Here is a 15,632-nt window from a genome sequence, read left to right as displayed (position 1 = left end):
CCCCTACGCCGACGGAGGCGGTGGTGGAGGTGCGGCGGTGGAGAACGTGCCGAGCGCGCTGCCGCGCAGGGCTGTCCGTGCGTGGGGCGCACCACAGGGTGTCCCGGAATTGACCGGGCACCCGTATATATACGCCGTATTATCTTACGCCTACGAGATTCAACGAGCGTGCTTTCCCTTTGTGCAAACATTCAGGGTTGGTCTCCCTCACATTTTAATGCTCGATATCCATTAGCTGCAACTTCGGTATCCCGAAATAACGTCTCTGTTAAGTTTAATTCGATTACCGATAAAACATTAAGAATTGATGATTAACCGTTTTCCCATCTTAGCGACAGCTCGCGAAGCGATTAAAGCTTCTATCTTGTCGCATTAAAAAATAACTATAGCACAATAATGAAAAATGCATTTAATTCATGCTGAATTTAGAAATGCAATATAATCCTGCGTTTTGTGATAATTAAAGTCATTTGACCGGTTTAAGAACTTATCTCGACATAAATCCAGAACCTTTTTTAATCTTCGTATACGTATTTTATAATACTACTGCTTTAATGTATAATGTATAATTAATATAGTGACGTATTACTTTAATAAATTATGAGAAAATATAACATTTTTAAAAATAAATTTTATTCGGGCCACACATTTTGTATTAACTTATATTTCTTCTTTTATCAATAATGTTTGCCTTTGTTTCTTTACACAAATAAACATGAAAATTAATGAAAATTGAACAGGATGGTAGTGATCAAGGTCTACCCTAAAGCTCTCATCTGCAGACTTTCCTGATGACTGTCTGTATTTATTGCGAGTGCGACTGCGCAAGCGGTGCATTCACGCCGTCGCCAGGATCGGAGGAAAGTATTCATGAGAAAACAAATTGGAGGCACCGGGATCTAGCTGGTATACGGGGTGTTTCATAAAGTTTACATCAAACTTGAAGGGGGCGTACTCTCAGTAAATTTGAGATCAACTTTTCTTTTCGCGGAAAGTTGCGCGAGAGCGAAGTTACCGGGCGACTTGAAAATTCAAATATAGATTGCATAAACTAATGGATAATATAATGGCCGGACCGTCGCGAGACGGTCAATTTATTAAATGATTTTACCGCAGTTTTCAAATTACACGAGTGTTTAAATGTCGAAGGTCCTAAGGCTGTGGATGGTCCCCCGGGGGCCGGGCGTTTTTAGCCCAGGTAAGAAGTCAATTAGCAAATGTCTCGAAATTAATTAGAAATTAATTATTAAGTGACTTCCTGAAGTTCGATGCGAAAGTTGCACAAGCCCGGCCGCGTGCAAGATCTACCGCAGGAGAGATGCGCAAAACGTTGTGGCCCGTTTAACTTCCTCTCGTTGGCGAAGCTCGAAAATCGAATTCTCCCTCAAACAGACGTTCCAGGAGTCGCGTCGAGAGAGAGAGAGAAATGAATGGTTACCGCGCATTCTCCCGCATTACGTGCCACGTTATCGATAGGACACACCCTGTATTTAGTGGTTCACCGTAAAATGACCAGGTCATCTGTCTTATGTGGGTATCCGGGGTGGCGGGGGCGGGGGAGCAAACGAAGCGTCAGCGGTGGGCGAAGATAATACGATACGTGTATGGAGGAGTCTCCGGACCGGAGGGGGAAAAAAAAAATAACGAGCGCGATCATCTAATGTCCTGGAAGCCGAGGAGGGGGGTTTTTTTCTCCCGTATCCAATCCAACCCTGCGTAGTAATAGTCTCGCCCTTACTGAGCGAAGTCACGATGCTTTAGGGGTGGGCAATAGGCACAGGGGCGTACAATACGACACCTGCTCGCGTCGTTACGAGCCTCGCGAGCGAGCGAGCGAGCGAACAAACGAACGGACAAACAAACGAGAAAATTTCTGTTCTCATCCTATGGCAATTCGAGTCACATGTAAACGTGACACCTGCCCGCGCTATTACGGTTTTTCGCGGACGAGAGAGAATTTCCGCTCGCGCTCTCGTGTGTCGAGCCGCGACCCCGCGGAACGATGTCGTTCACGAGAACATTACGGCGTGAGTGACAAACTTGAATGATTTAATTGGCATAAAAGCAATGTGTCACTTTTCCTATGAAATTATTCATGCTGTAATGTAAATCCATTTATGCTGACATCCCGACGTACCAACATCCCGACATCTCGTTAAACAAGTCGTCCGCGAGGATTATTGCAAAATAAATATTCGAACGTTCGAATATATACAACGCTTTTAGTTTAGTAGAAAATGATTAAGAATTAATGCTCATCTCGCTTCAAATAATTTTGTTTTACAAGAAAACCGTTAGTCTACCTATATTTACAACGTTTATCAAATACACGTTCTCAATATATATTTTTGAAAATTGTTCTAGTTCCATGCGCTCATTATGTCTACGATCTAACTAACTTTGCTTTAGCGTGCAGAAAGATATCAGGAGAAGTCTTTAATTAATGATAAATCGATGACACAAACAGGTCTCTAAGTACCTTTATTAGGACAAATACAATTTTTTTTTATCGCGCGGTAAATGTTGACGCGCGAGCTTTTTTCGTCACCTGTGCGACCTGAATTTTGGTTTAATTCAAGCTTAATTTTGCAATATCAGGCATTTACAGAAAGAAGTTTTTCTGCAATCTAAAATTACATATAGACAGTATTTATGTAGTCACGTAATCATATTATACAATTAAAAGTGTTGACTAATATTAAACTTTGCACTTAGTAATTGATCGTTTCCGAATATTTAATCGATGTTCATTACAAATTAAACATGACCAAATCAATGTCACTTAAGAATCAAATACGTATAGATATTATAGAAGTATCGATATTCGACGTATCTCTTTTATGTAAAATAATAGAAACTTAGAGACACGTGCAAATAGATGAATTATTTTGATAACCATGAATGATTATCGGTTCGCGAACGTCTTTGTAATTGTAACCGATGTAGAGGAATCCGGAGATAATCCGGACAGGAAATCATTCACGACGCTTTAAGGGTAAGAAAGCATGACGCGAAGGTTTGCGACTTTCTTTGTGAAGCCACGTCGCGAGCGCAGACGACGTTAGGGGAGGAAATCAGGCAGGGGTGGCTCAATATTCGGCTGTTAGGGTGGTCCTTCAAACTGTCGGGTGGTGCTTATCTTCTATATCAATAACGTCATTATTTTACATTATGTCCTACTTGGGAGGAATTTGAATACGAGGAAGAAAGTTATACATCCAAGAGATACTTTGGAGGGATCAAGCATTTTTTTATCAGTATTTATGGCACTTAAAGGAACTCTGAACACGAGATATATATACAAATTATCATACCCTGTGTCCCTTCCTTGCGCAATTTATTAAGCTAATTTATTAAGATAATGGAATTAAGAGAAGGTGAATTATTAATTTTTGAACCTTTTGTTTTGTAAAAACATAAATGTTGATATTCTGAAGCATGACAGTTTATCCATTTTTTTTTAAACAATTTATTTGCATCATAAAAAAGAGAATACATATTTTTTAACGCAAAGATGAATGATGGGAAACTGTTAAATTTCCTCCCTTCCTTGCGCAACCATATCCATTTAACGAGTTAAATATTCAATAAGCGAAAGTGCACCGTAACGAAAATGATTAATATTAACTAATTGCGTCAATATTTATCTCGCATTAAATGGATGTAACTGACAATATTAACTTCACGATCGCTCGTACCCGTGAAAATCTCCTCGTGTAAATGCAGCTCGCGTCGCTTCTTAATCCCTTCGTCGAAAAATCGACATTGAAAACTCTGCAATTAGCCACCCGATTAAAATAAAACGCGGACAAACGTTTTCCCTCCTCCTCCCTTCCCCTGTTGGATTTTATTCCTTCGCGATCTCGATTGATTCGACGGCGCGCGACAACGAGAGAGAGAGAGAGAGAGAGAGAGAGAGAGAGAGAGAGAGAGAGAGAGAGAGAGAGAGAGAGGAATTATAGCGCCGCTTATTATCTCCTCGCCCTCCTGACGGGCATGCGGCGCCGGGTGACGAAGTCGTCGGCGAATTGACTTGTTACCCGGCCCCACTTCGACAGCTCCTACGGTGTTCGGCGTTACGGTATGCATAACGATGCGCGTGTCAACCGAAAAGCGACGGGGAGGAGGAGGAGAGGGAGGGAGGGGGAGAGGGGGAGAAAGGGGTGTCGCGTGCGTGCCAGCGTGCGGGCGTGCATACGTGCGTGCGTGCGTCCGTGCGTGCGCGCGCGTCAGATTCGAAACGCGGCTCCCGTCGCCTTTGGGCGTTTCCGCAGGGCGATCGTTAACGCCGCCGCCACCCGCATCCAAAAGTGTCGAATGCAAGACCCGATCTTTTCGAAACTGTCACTCCGTTGTCGAACGTAAACTGCAAAGGGAGAGAGAGAGGGAAAGAGAGGGATGCAGAAGGAGAGAGAGAGAAGAGAGAGAGAGAGAGAGAGGGAGGAAAAGAGTGAAAAAGAATTCCGGAATAATTGCGCGATGTAGATGAATTAAACGACGATTGCGTTTGCACAAATTAACGTTGTTAAATGGCAGGGAAGCTTCGTCGATCCGCAACGCGCGGAACGCAAAAACGACGTGCAATCGACGTGCAACCGTAAAAATGTAACTAATTTAATTGTCGTATGCAATAATCGACGTTTTATTGTACTCGAATATAATAATGCCGAGAGGATAGTAATTCTCTCTTTCCCTCCCTCCCTTTCTCTCTCTCTCTCTCTCTTTCTCTCTCTCGGCCCCTTTCTCTCTTTTCTACGTTGCAGGTGGAATAAAATAAAACGCATTCAAATCAAACGCGGATCGAATAAAGCCGAACAAAACAGGCCAAAATAAAATCAATTAAAATAAAGCGGGGGATGAGAGGCCGAAATGAAACAGAATTAGGTAAAATGGAATAGGATAGGGCAATGCGAAATGAGGCTAAATTAAATGAAGTTAAATTAAATTATACACGGTATAGCGCGGAATAAAATGGAATATGATAAGGCAAAAGTATAGAAGAGGGACGTACGGGCTGAGGTGAGGGAGGGCAGGGGAAAGGGGACGGGGAAGAGTGTCAAATAGAAAAGGAATCGACGACCGCGATGATGGAATTCAACGACGCGCTTGGTGACGCGGAAACGCGACTCCCGCGTTCGTTCGTCCGTGCGTCCCGTTCGTTTCGAACGGGAACGCGCGCGGCCCTTGGCACGCTTCTTTTCGCAAAATTACGGGCGCGGGATCGATCGCGTGCCGCTGCCTCTACCCGCGTATAATGATGCGCATTGTGCTGATCTCTTTTTCATGCGACACACAGGGTTCGTCCGGCCGGGGCGATCGGGCCATCACACCGGGGAAGGGAAGGCGGAAAGCGGGGCGCGCGCGCGCGCGCGCGCGGGGACATCGCCGATGAACACGCGTGAATGTTTCACGAAGATATGGCCGATCGGGCGAAAGGGCGACGTAATTACGAGCGGGCCGCAATTTTGCGCGCTGCGGATATCCGCACTCGATAGATCGAAATCGCGGACGGGCAACACGGCACACACAGGTCGGTCATCGTGACTGCTGGGGGCCGGATCGATCGGATTCATCGCCGCGCTATGCGCTCTCTCCGGCGCGGCGGCCAAGACGAGCCCTGTCTGCAACGTCGTTGCGAAAATATTCATGCCTGCCGGCCATTCATGTGTAATTGAATTCGAGCATATAAGCGCCGCTCTCTCGCTCCACCGTCGCTCTCTCGCGCCCGCCTCCCCCTCCTCTCTCTCTCTCTCTCGCCCTTTCCTTCTTTCTATGCAGCAATTTATACCGCAATTTCAGGTCGTCGCGGGAAACGCGGACCGGGGAAGGACAGGGCATACTTTAAGCGACAGCTACTTTGACATCGCGAGCAATCACTTTGCGATGATCGGTCTCTATACAGTAATCCAATCGGTCGGACGCGCGCGCATGTGGTTTTAGAACGCAATTCTATTATTAACGTGATATTAATGATCAATGCTGATGGACTGACCTGATATTACCTTTATATTTGGCTTTTAAGAGAAGCGGTTTAATTAAATCCATCTACGTATATGTTCGTTTTCTCCAGGTTTTTCAGGTATAACTGAGCAAATGAATCACCCTTCTCTCCCTCCCACCCCCCGTCGTAATCAATATTCAATAACGATACATCAACAAACGTCTAATAAATGCTTGGTAAATATTGATATATATATATATATATACATATATATATATATATAATATATACATATATATAATAATCTCGCTATCTAAATATTAATCGCTGCAGGATCAAAGCGCGAATACAAGCGCGGGTTTCTTTCGATTTTTCTCAGGCCTGTATTGTATGTGGGTCGCGCGTCTCTCCCAGTGACGGGGAGCTCTCTTCCCCCGCGCCGCGTTCTCCTTCGATTTATTTTGCGTTATTCGAAAACGGTGGAGGATTTTTTATCCCATCTCCGGCCCGCGCGATGCGTCGCGCCGCAAAAGAAACGGCCGGCCACGGACGCGACCGCTTAGGTTTCGACGACCACGGCGCGGCGCGGGCGGGGCGGGACGGCCGGATGACGGGGCGCGCGAAATTATGCAGAAGGATTTGATGCCTGGGATACTCGCCGCTCGTTCCGCCCGTTAATCGACCTTTGCGTGCCTCGGAAAGGAGTGCGGCCTTTACACTCCGCGTCCCGTTATTTTTAGTGTTTCCCCATCCCCCTCGCGTATATATGTATACGCCACCCGCGGGGCCTCCGTACGTCGCGGCGCGGCGCCGGCGAAACGGCATCGTATACGTAGATATGGGTCGAGAATTTTTCACCGGCGCGGCGCACCACGCCGCCGCCGCGCCCCGACGCCCCGGCGCGGCACCTCGTTACGCGTTTAGGCGTAATTAAAAATGCCCGGAGATCCTCCGAGGCGTGCGCCCGCGCGTTTATCATTGTTCGCGTTGTTTTACGAGCTTCTAACGAGACGTCCGCGCCGGGGCCATTTCATCCTCCGCTACTCTTTACAATTCCGATAATTACTACATGACGAGCGTTTCGATGAATTCGAAGGGAGAGAGAGAGAGAGAGAGAGAGAGAGAGAGAGAGAGAGAGAGAGAGAGAGAGGGCGGGAGGTGGGAGACTCGGTCTCGAAAAGAGAATCGATCGCGCATGAAAGGAGAGAAATGAGGCTATAATCCGTGGGATATCCTCTGTACAGTACTCTGTATCCGGCTCGATATATATTTTTTTTTCGACCGTTTTCAATGCAGCAGCATGTTTTGAAATTTATTCGCTGTCGTCAACAAAGGGAGATCGCAGAGGCACCGGCGAGGGTATATTATTTGAATATAACGCTTGTATTTATCGGGTCGGTATTTTCATAACTCTCTTTCTCGTCAATGTTTTTAATAAATGGTCAGTATTATTTGCTCGTATTTCTATTAAAGATTGACGTTTTATTATTTAACCCGGCTATTTATATTTAAAAAAAATAGCCGCCGGATAAAGACATCTTTTTCAATACATTTTAATTCCAGACGTAGATTACCTTTAATCCTTTGAAGAGTTTTAAATGTAATGCACAAATTATATTCTCTCTCTCTCTCTCTTTCTCTTCTCTCTTTCCCTCTATCCTTTCTCTCTCCTTCTATCTCTTTCCTTATGGCTGCTATTCGCGAAGTCAGTAATATAAAAATATACGTTCCCTAAAATAGAAGTATAGCCCAAGCGTGGCGCATTGCCTGACGTAAAAATGGCGTAAATCTTTATTACAACGAATAAAATTAGCGTACGCGTACCTATTTATACGCGTGACACGCGAGCCACGTATTTCTCGGTAAAGAATAAAATCTACCATCTACGTCAACCTGTCTTTATAATCCTATACGAGATATCGCCGGTCTATATTTTCCTCTTTTCCGGTCGATGAATTCATTTTCGTTGACATTTATCTCACTCGTATAATTTGCGATACAATTAGCTATTTTAATGAGGCTACAAATTGGAGTTTTTGCAAAAAGATGGAATGAGAGAGAAAGAGAGAATGGAAGGGCGGGGGAAAGGCGAAGGGATATTAAAACCGACATGCAAAGCGTCCCAGAATATCGCCCTTTAGAAAGACAGCGGTGAAAGTCTTGATCTTAATAAAAATAAAAAGAAATAAAAAAAAATTCGAAATTGCATTTTTCCGAGCCAAGCTTGCAAAGACCGTAAATTACTGCAAATTTTTAACGTTTAACTTTAAATGTCCCCTTCCCGTAGATGAGGCTGAAATTAAAATTGTATTAAGTCGGCGAAGTCTGCTGGAAATCAAATTAAAGATTTTATTAAGTTAAGCTTATTTCGAGGGGATTCCGAGAGAGAGAGAGAGAAATTCCGATCGCTAATAACTCAAAGAGAATTGATGTGTCGATATATATTTATCGGGGGAAAAGGGTCATCGCTTTAAATGGAATAAAATATTCGTGCGCGGTGCGCGCCACGCGCGCGATACCGCCCGGATATAACCATTCATCCCCGGCTATCTTTCCCTCAAACGGGCGAGATCTAAGAATATTCGAGCGCGCTCCGTTCCGAAACGAGAAAACGGGAAAAGATGTGACGCGCGGAAAAAGATCAAAAAGATTTCATTCTCGCTCATCTCGATGTCAGTCAAGTTTTAAAAGGGACGTCTGCTAAAAATCGATGTTGTACGAACCGGGAGGGGGGGGGGGAGAAACAGGGAGGGAAACGTCGCATTTGGTCGCAACATTCCATCAGCGAGCATCAGCGAGCCTCGGTTCTTTCTCTCTCTCTTTTTTTTTCCACGTGATATGGATTTTAGGGTAACTCGTCGACGTGAAATGAGAACGGCGCGTTGCGGGGTCGAACTACCGCCCCGCGAGCACGGACACACGTATACACACGTTATGTTTCTGTTAATAATAGCATTATATTTGAAATAGTAATGTTTACAACATACAATTGCAATTTGTTACTACAGTTCCAAGTGTTCGATAATGTCTCTCGCAAAGACGTCACGCACCATCGTCTCGTTCCATCCATGAAATTCCTTATTTCACACTTTTCTCTCTTTCTCTCACACACACATACGCGCGCACACACACACATATCTCTCTCTCTCACATTTTTCTTCTTCTTTTCTCACATCAACTTCACCACCGCTATGCTTAGGGGTAGCTCACGAGTCACAGGGAATCGGGGGATGGAAGCGGCAAATCTAATCGCAGACTAACGGCGTCGAAAAATAAGCCGGCGTGTAATGTACAGTAACGGATGCGTGTACCTCGGGGGGAGAGGAAGGAGGGGGGGGGGCGGGCGGGGGATGTAGTGCAGAGTAACCGAGGCGACAGGCGGACCGGAAATCAATCAATCTCAACGTGTATATTGTCGCATATATTGGTGTGTCTGTAGACGCTCGAGAGCGCTATCCGGTTTCACGGGGGGTTCGCCGGAATTCTCCGCCGTCACGCGTCGCGACGGCAAAACGTAACTCCCGCTTACCGTCGTCTCGCCTATTTCCTCTCATTCACTCTCACGCTCTCGCGCTCTCAATTCTGCCCCCTTTCGCTCCGCATGCAGTCACGCTAATCGGTAGAACTAATTGCTCGCGCAATTAATAATTCTCTTTCTCTCTCTCTCTCTCTCTCTCACTCTCTTTCTCTCGCTCGCTCTTTCTCTCGTGATCAGCTGCTGACGCTATATCGAGTTCTATGTAATCATAATCGTGTACCTATGGACTATGGCACTTGGTGCAGCTAGAGTTGAGATTTACGGGTTGGATACGGCTTAAACGGTGTGTCGTTTAGGTACTTATCGTTTAGAGCGTTATCGATGCTGTCGTTAAGAGTATAGTGGTATGCGAGACACATGGTAATTCGTGCGTTTTTTTTTCCTCCCGTTTATTGTGGTACCACGGGCGGGTCGTGTGGTGCACCCCGGTCCGATCACGCGAACCGACCCGTTCGGGGGCCCCGGCCTGGAGTCGCGTTTCTAAGGGCTTCCGCCGCCGACCGGGGGGGGAGGGGGAGGAGGAGGAAGGAAGTGGGAAGGAAGGGGTCGGTTGGCCGTTTGCCCGAACCTTTTCTCCACCCCTCTTTGCGAGCGTACGCGTCATTAGGCGCTCTTAAATGAGCCAATTTAGCGACACCGCCATATCGCGCGTCGGACTTTCGCGCGCGCGAGAGTCCCGCCCCCCCCCCGCTCGAAAGTGATTTATGACGAAAGGGTCAAGGTTTTTCCGCGCCTTAAACACCCTTTGTGACCGACTTTACGACTTTTCCGTCCCTCCCCCCCCACCCCCGTACCCCTTCTCGCAGCCTTCAACTGTAACGCAAGCGGAGATAGGTAATTCTATTAGTCGGAGCGTAAAGCGACGTTGATGCAGTCGGCTTTTATGTCGCGAGCCATGGTTAATTAACTTCGGTTTAATGGTTCGCGTTGCGCCGAGGATCGTTATTCCAACTATTTTCGTGAAAAATTGTTGCGTGAAGTAGGTGGAGGTAGGGGATCGATAATGATTAATTGTTATTTTAAATAAGCACGACAAATGTGTGACATATGCGGCATCAGTCCAATATATGTATTTATAACGATCATTTTTGCCGTCGACTGCATACCTTCTGCAAAGCATGTCGAAATTGCATGAAAAAAGAATGCAAGGTATACAGCATTAAAAAAAAAAAAAAAGAAATGGAGAAGATAAAAATAAAAAACAGATAATTGAACATGTGAATTACTTCCTCCCACGCTCGAAATTATTAAGGCGTCGTAAGCGACAAGATCGATCGTCTGTTTCCGCTCCTAAATTACACCGTCTATTTATTTTCTAAATGCTCTCTCGAAAAATAATAATACAAGACGCGAAAACAAAAGGAGTTTAAAGGAGGCAAAAGACAGATAATTAAACATGGGAATTATTTTCTCTCGCGCTGAAAATTACGAAGGCAGTGCGCGCGACAAAATCGATCGTCTGCTTTCCGCCCTAAATACACCGTCTATTTTCCTAAATACTCTCTCAAAATGTACGATTTAGGTGTGTTGCGCGAGATTCGGTACATACTGCACGAGAAAATATTGACACCCCCCCCCTCCCTCCCCCTTTCCCCGACGCGCGCTCGAAGCCGTCAGCCGCGCTCACGTCAGCCCCATCGTCGTCCCTTTAAAGCGCACGATTCTCCAAAGGGACGCGAAAGCGTATACGTGCAGCACTTTGTGCAGCGAACGGGAGCGGCTGCATCGGGCCGGGAGTGAAACATTAATCGCGTTACTTCTTACCCCTTAGCCTTACACGTACGTAACATTGTACTGTACACTCCGACGGTCCTCCCGTCGCGAGCGATCAGCGTGAGCGATTCTCTCGCATCGATTCGCTTGATGCACTTCCGTCGCGACGACGACCCGGTAATCGTAATGTCGAGAGTTCGGTGCTCTCGCACGAGGAGACATTTGAAGTAGGCCTTCGGTACAAATCAGCTCGCGCGGCAAAAAGCTGCTCCTTTCGCTCCGATAAGGGTTGAAGGGGCTGAAATCGGCAGCAAGTTTGACTCGTACGGAAAGGAGATTTTTTTTCCTTTTCGCGTAGCACAGAATTAAAATCGTGGCGATCGAGGAAACGGTCATGCCGATTTCTTCCCCGCTCTCACGAATTTCATTTCTCTCTTCCTTCGATCGATCTTCCCCCCCCAATTGTAAACCATCGATCGAGAGCATTTCGCACGTGGATATTAAAGTCTCCGTCATTCTATAGGAATCGGAGCAAGGCTAAAACTTTTTGCGCGCACACCGATTTATTTATGCACGCGGGAGACTCGCGTGTTGCAATCAATTCCCCGGCGCTATCCGAGGAGTCCGCGCGGCGTTACGCCTCAGTTCCAAACCGGAAACGCTTTGCGCTTTAGCACTTTGGGTTTCCCTCCTGTCTAGAAAAGCAGCTTAGGATCGATCGCGCCCCGGCAGTCTTGGTTAATTAACAGTTTAGATCGTATCTAACGGGATGATCGATAAAAACGTGCTATTCCAGAGGCGTGCAAAGATGCTCCACAAACACCGCAATGTATATGGCAAAGGCATGAAAGAAACAAGAAGAAAAACAGTCCAAGCCTACTACAGACGCGCGGGATTCTCTTACGGAATATAATAAAAGTCTCTCTCTCTTTCCATTATCGTGTATCGCATTTTCCGCGCTTGCAGTGAAACCTTAATTTTAATAATTAGTTATAATTATATAATTAATTAAAAATTAATTAATTTAATCTGACGCGGTTACAGTACAATTGTAAAGAATTCTTTTTACACTAGATCTCTCCGCTTGCAATTATTAATTAAATTTTATATATATAGGTAAATATGTATATATACATTACACTTCGCGGCACCAATTCACTCTAATAATAAAAGTCTCCATTTGAACGAAGTGCAATTTTTTTGGAAGATAATTACACTTTCATCAAGCACAGCGCAAAATTAAGAATCATCCTGCGCGAAGTAAATAGCGAGCGCCACGTTAGTAGACCGTAGTTTAATAATTGACCGACGTTTCAAGTGGCCATGAGGGCAGCATGCAGCCCTAATGAAGTTATTCTGAGTCTCGAGCTGTCCCGGTTTATAGTCACATAGTGGATACATCCATAACACGGATGAATAAAGAAAACTTTGTTAACCGCGCCTGACCGACTGACCAACTAACTCTCGTTAACAATTCGTCCCTAGACCGCAGAGAATTATACCGCGGCAGAATGGCGTTCTCTCTACCCCGTGAGAGACAAAGATAGCGAAGCCGTGAATGGTGTGGCCGATAGTTTAACTACCTTAAACGTTAAATGCATAACCGATCGTGCCTAACTGCAGGCTCTAGCCGCGCGATTTCTCGGAACTCTCGGCTAAGTATATCGCGGAGCGGAAATCACCTTTAGTTTGCAAACAGAGCGACAAATAAAGACATTTTCTTTAAGGTGAAATCCGTTCCGAGCCGCGGCCGAACGATCCGCCTCGTAGACGAAAGATGACTCGGTGAGATTTGAGGGGTGTACACCTCTGTGTACAACGCGCGCGAAGCAATATGGGGGATAAACGGGGGGGGGGAAGGGAGGGGATCAAGGAAGGAGGTACATAATTAATCACAAAGAGCGCGTTATTAATTGACGGCGGGTGCGAACGGTCAATCCGGCAGCTAACTGACTGCGATTAGCGATTTTAGCTGCCTCATTCCAGATCATGGGCCCTGGTATTGTAACGATAGGGACGTGAAAAATACTTGGACGGTCGATTAATCAACGTTGCGGCGCGCAACCGGCTCGTAATCGCGCCCGCTCGTACCACGTCGCCGCGGCTATATACGCCGAAGTTCGGCGGCAGCGGAGTCTTTAGCGGAAACAAAGGGAGATTAGCGCGCGCACGTGGATTACATCGAACCCGCGGATTTTGCGGGTGAAATTCGCGCTAGAGATATTACCGGAGCTGGATTACGGCTTCGTCTTAACCTCCCTCTGACGCGCCGCGAAGTCAAAGTTCCGGCGGGGGTAATATAATTTTCATCGGTGGAAGGAGGCTTTCTCGCGCGCGATGCCGTAACTCGGACGGAACGGGACCGAGACGAGGGAGAGGGGGGGGAGAGGGTTGAACGGCCAAAGTCCCGTATTGTTCGGGACGTTAGCGTTGAACCATATCTGAAACGCGATATAGCGAAAAGTCCCGAATAGCTTAATACCTCGGGAGAACTGTGTGTGCGTGAGAGAGAGAGAGAGAGAGAGAGAGAGAGAGAGAGAGCTCCGACGAGCGCCCGCTCCCGTGACCCGCGAATAAAAAGGAGGAAATGTTACACAGGGTGTCCCAGATTTTCGCGCCCGCCTGCCTTCAGATTTTTAGGCAAACTTTTGGAGCCAATATTTTTCCACCGGAAAAATCCAATTGGCGCGCATTTGCTCCCGGAGCAAAGTATTGAACTGGATTTTTACATTTTTAAAAATCCTGATGAACGAAACGGTGAATATTTATAATGCGCGTTCGATGAAAAATAAAATGAAAAAATAAAAAAATAAAAAAAAAGGAAAGGGGAAGAAAATTACGATGCACCGGGGTTATCTCCGACGTGCTGAAAATGCATCGGAGGGTTAAACGAATTGGCACTGCGCTGAGCTCGATTAAATTATCGTTGAATTTATATTCGTTCCATCGCGGAGCCCCTCGCTCGCTCGCTTACGACGTAATAAATGCGAGAGAGTGGTGACAATAGTCCCCACCCCCTTCGTCCTTACAGTGTAATAAGCGTGAAAGTGGTGATAACAGTTTCTACCCTTTTTCGTACCCCGAGCTTCGCGAAGAAACGAATAAAGGGCTCCGGTAAGTATAAAGCCCTAACCGGAAGCGTATAGAGTACAGTCACGGTATCGTATAAAATATTAAGAAATTTGATACGTTATCGATCTCGATCTAACCCATTACTCAATTATCCCCATTATTATCGTGTCTGCCGTAAATTATTAGTTTCTCCAACATGGTAATTTATGATCCTTTCACGTGAAAATATTATACATGTAAAAGGGTGCACCACCGGGGCTAAGGGTTGAAGGGTTTATCTTGAAAGATTATCCTTCAGGGGTGGCGGAAAGGCACGCCGTACTGCCCGCTCGATTTAACCCTCATAAAGATTACCTTCCCCCTCCCCCGCAACACGCACGCATAATATTTATTTACAGTTTTGAATATTGTACACTTTGTGTGTTGCGAGCAGGTTGAAAGCGGTAGAGAATTTCGACGAGTCCAATTTTCCGCGCTACGGAAGAAGAATAGATTATTTTACACGCCAATCATCGCCGTTTCATCGCACACGTAAATGTATGTAGCTCTCGCTACAGACCCCGCGTCCGTTCTCGAAATTTATTATATACTTCGAGTTCATATTTCGAATAAATTTTCGCGAAAATTTATTTCGAAATTCTTCGCGAGCCTAATCGAAATTAAACCGATTTCGATCCTCGATTGTATTTTCACAAACCCGGGTGATTCGTGAAAAGTAGAAACATCCGTCTCGCTTGGAAGAACAGGGAGTTTTTTTACGTTACTTTTGACCTTTGCACGCATCCCTCGCGTGCAATTACATCCCTATAAATCATAATCCACCTCGTCATAATTCAGTGCCAGAGAATTCATATTCGTGCGCTCGCGAATTGAAGTCTTGTGTTAATTAATCGCTAAGTCTTCGTACCTGTACATTGATTGGGATTATTTAATTAGCGAGATTATATAACGAGAAAGAAATCGTGGAACCCGTATTTTCGACGGTTGAATTGCGGACTGGAAGGGATCTCGCGAAAAAAATTCCCATCCCTCGTTGCGATCTTTAATTAATTATCGGCCGCGCGGATGCGCGTGCATTCGTGATTCTGACTCACGTCGGAATTTGCAGCTCTGAAAACGTCAACGCAAATTTCCACGCGCTTCTCTACCTATTGCACAAGGATCGCATTCGTCTAACGGTTACAATGCTTCTCGTCTGTGTGTATATATACTAAACATCAACTGTTTTTTAAGGCCATTTTATGGAGAGTCGCGGGAAATTGTACAGCGAAAAAACTGTCCTTCGTCTCCTCTGCCTCCCCCGACTCCCACCCTAAACCCCTTTCTTTTCTCTCCCTCGCAAATCGCCATCCGACTGAAATTCGATAC

This window comes from Wasmannia auropunctata, unplaced genomic scaffold (assembly GCF_000956235.1).
Source record: "Wasmannia auropunctata unplaced genomic scaffold, wasmannia.A_1.0 LD335903.1, whole genome shotgun sequence".
NCBI classification, from domain to species: domain Eukaryota; kingdom Metazoa; phylum Arthropoda; class Insecta; order Hymenoptera; family Formicidae; genus Wasmannia; species Wasmannia auropunctata.
The sequence above is the reverse complement of the archived record's forward strand: the minus strand, read 5'-3'. Positions refer to the sequence as shown.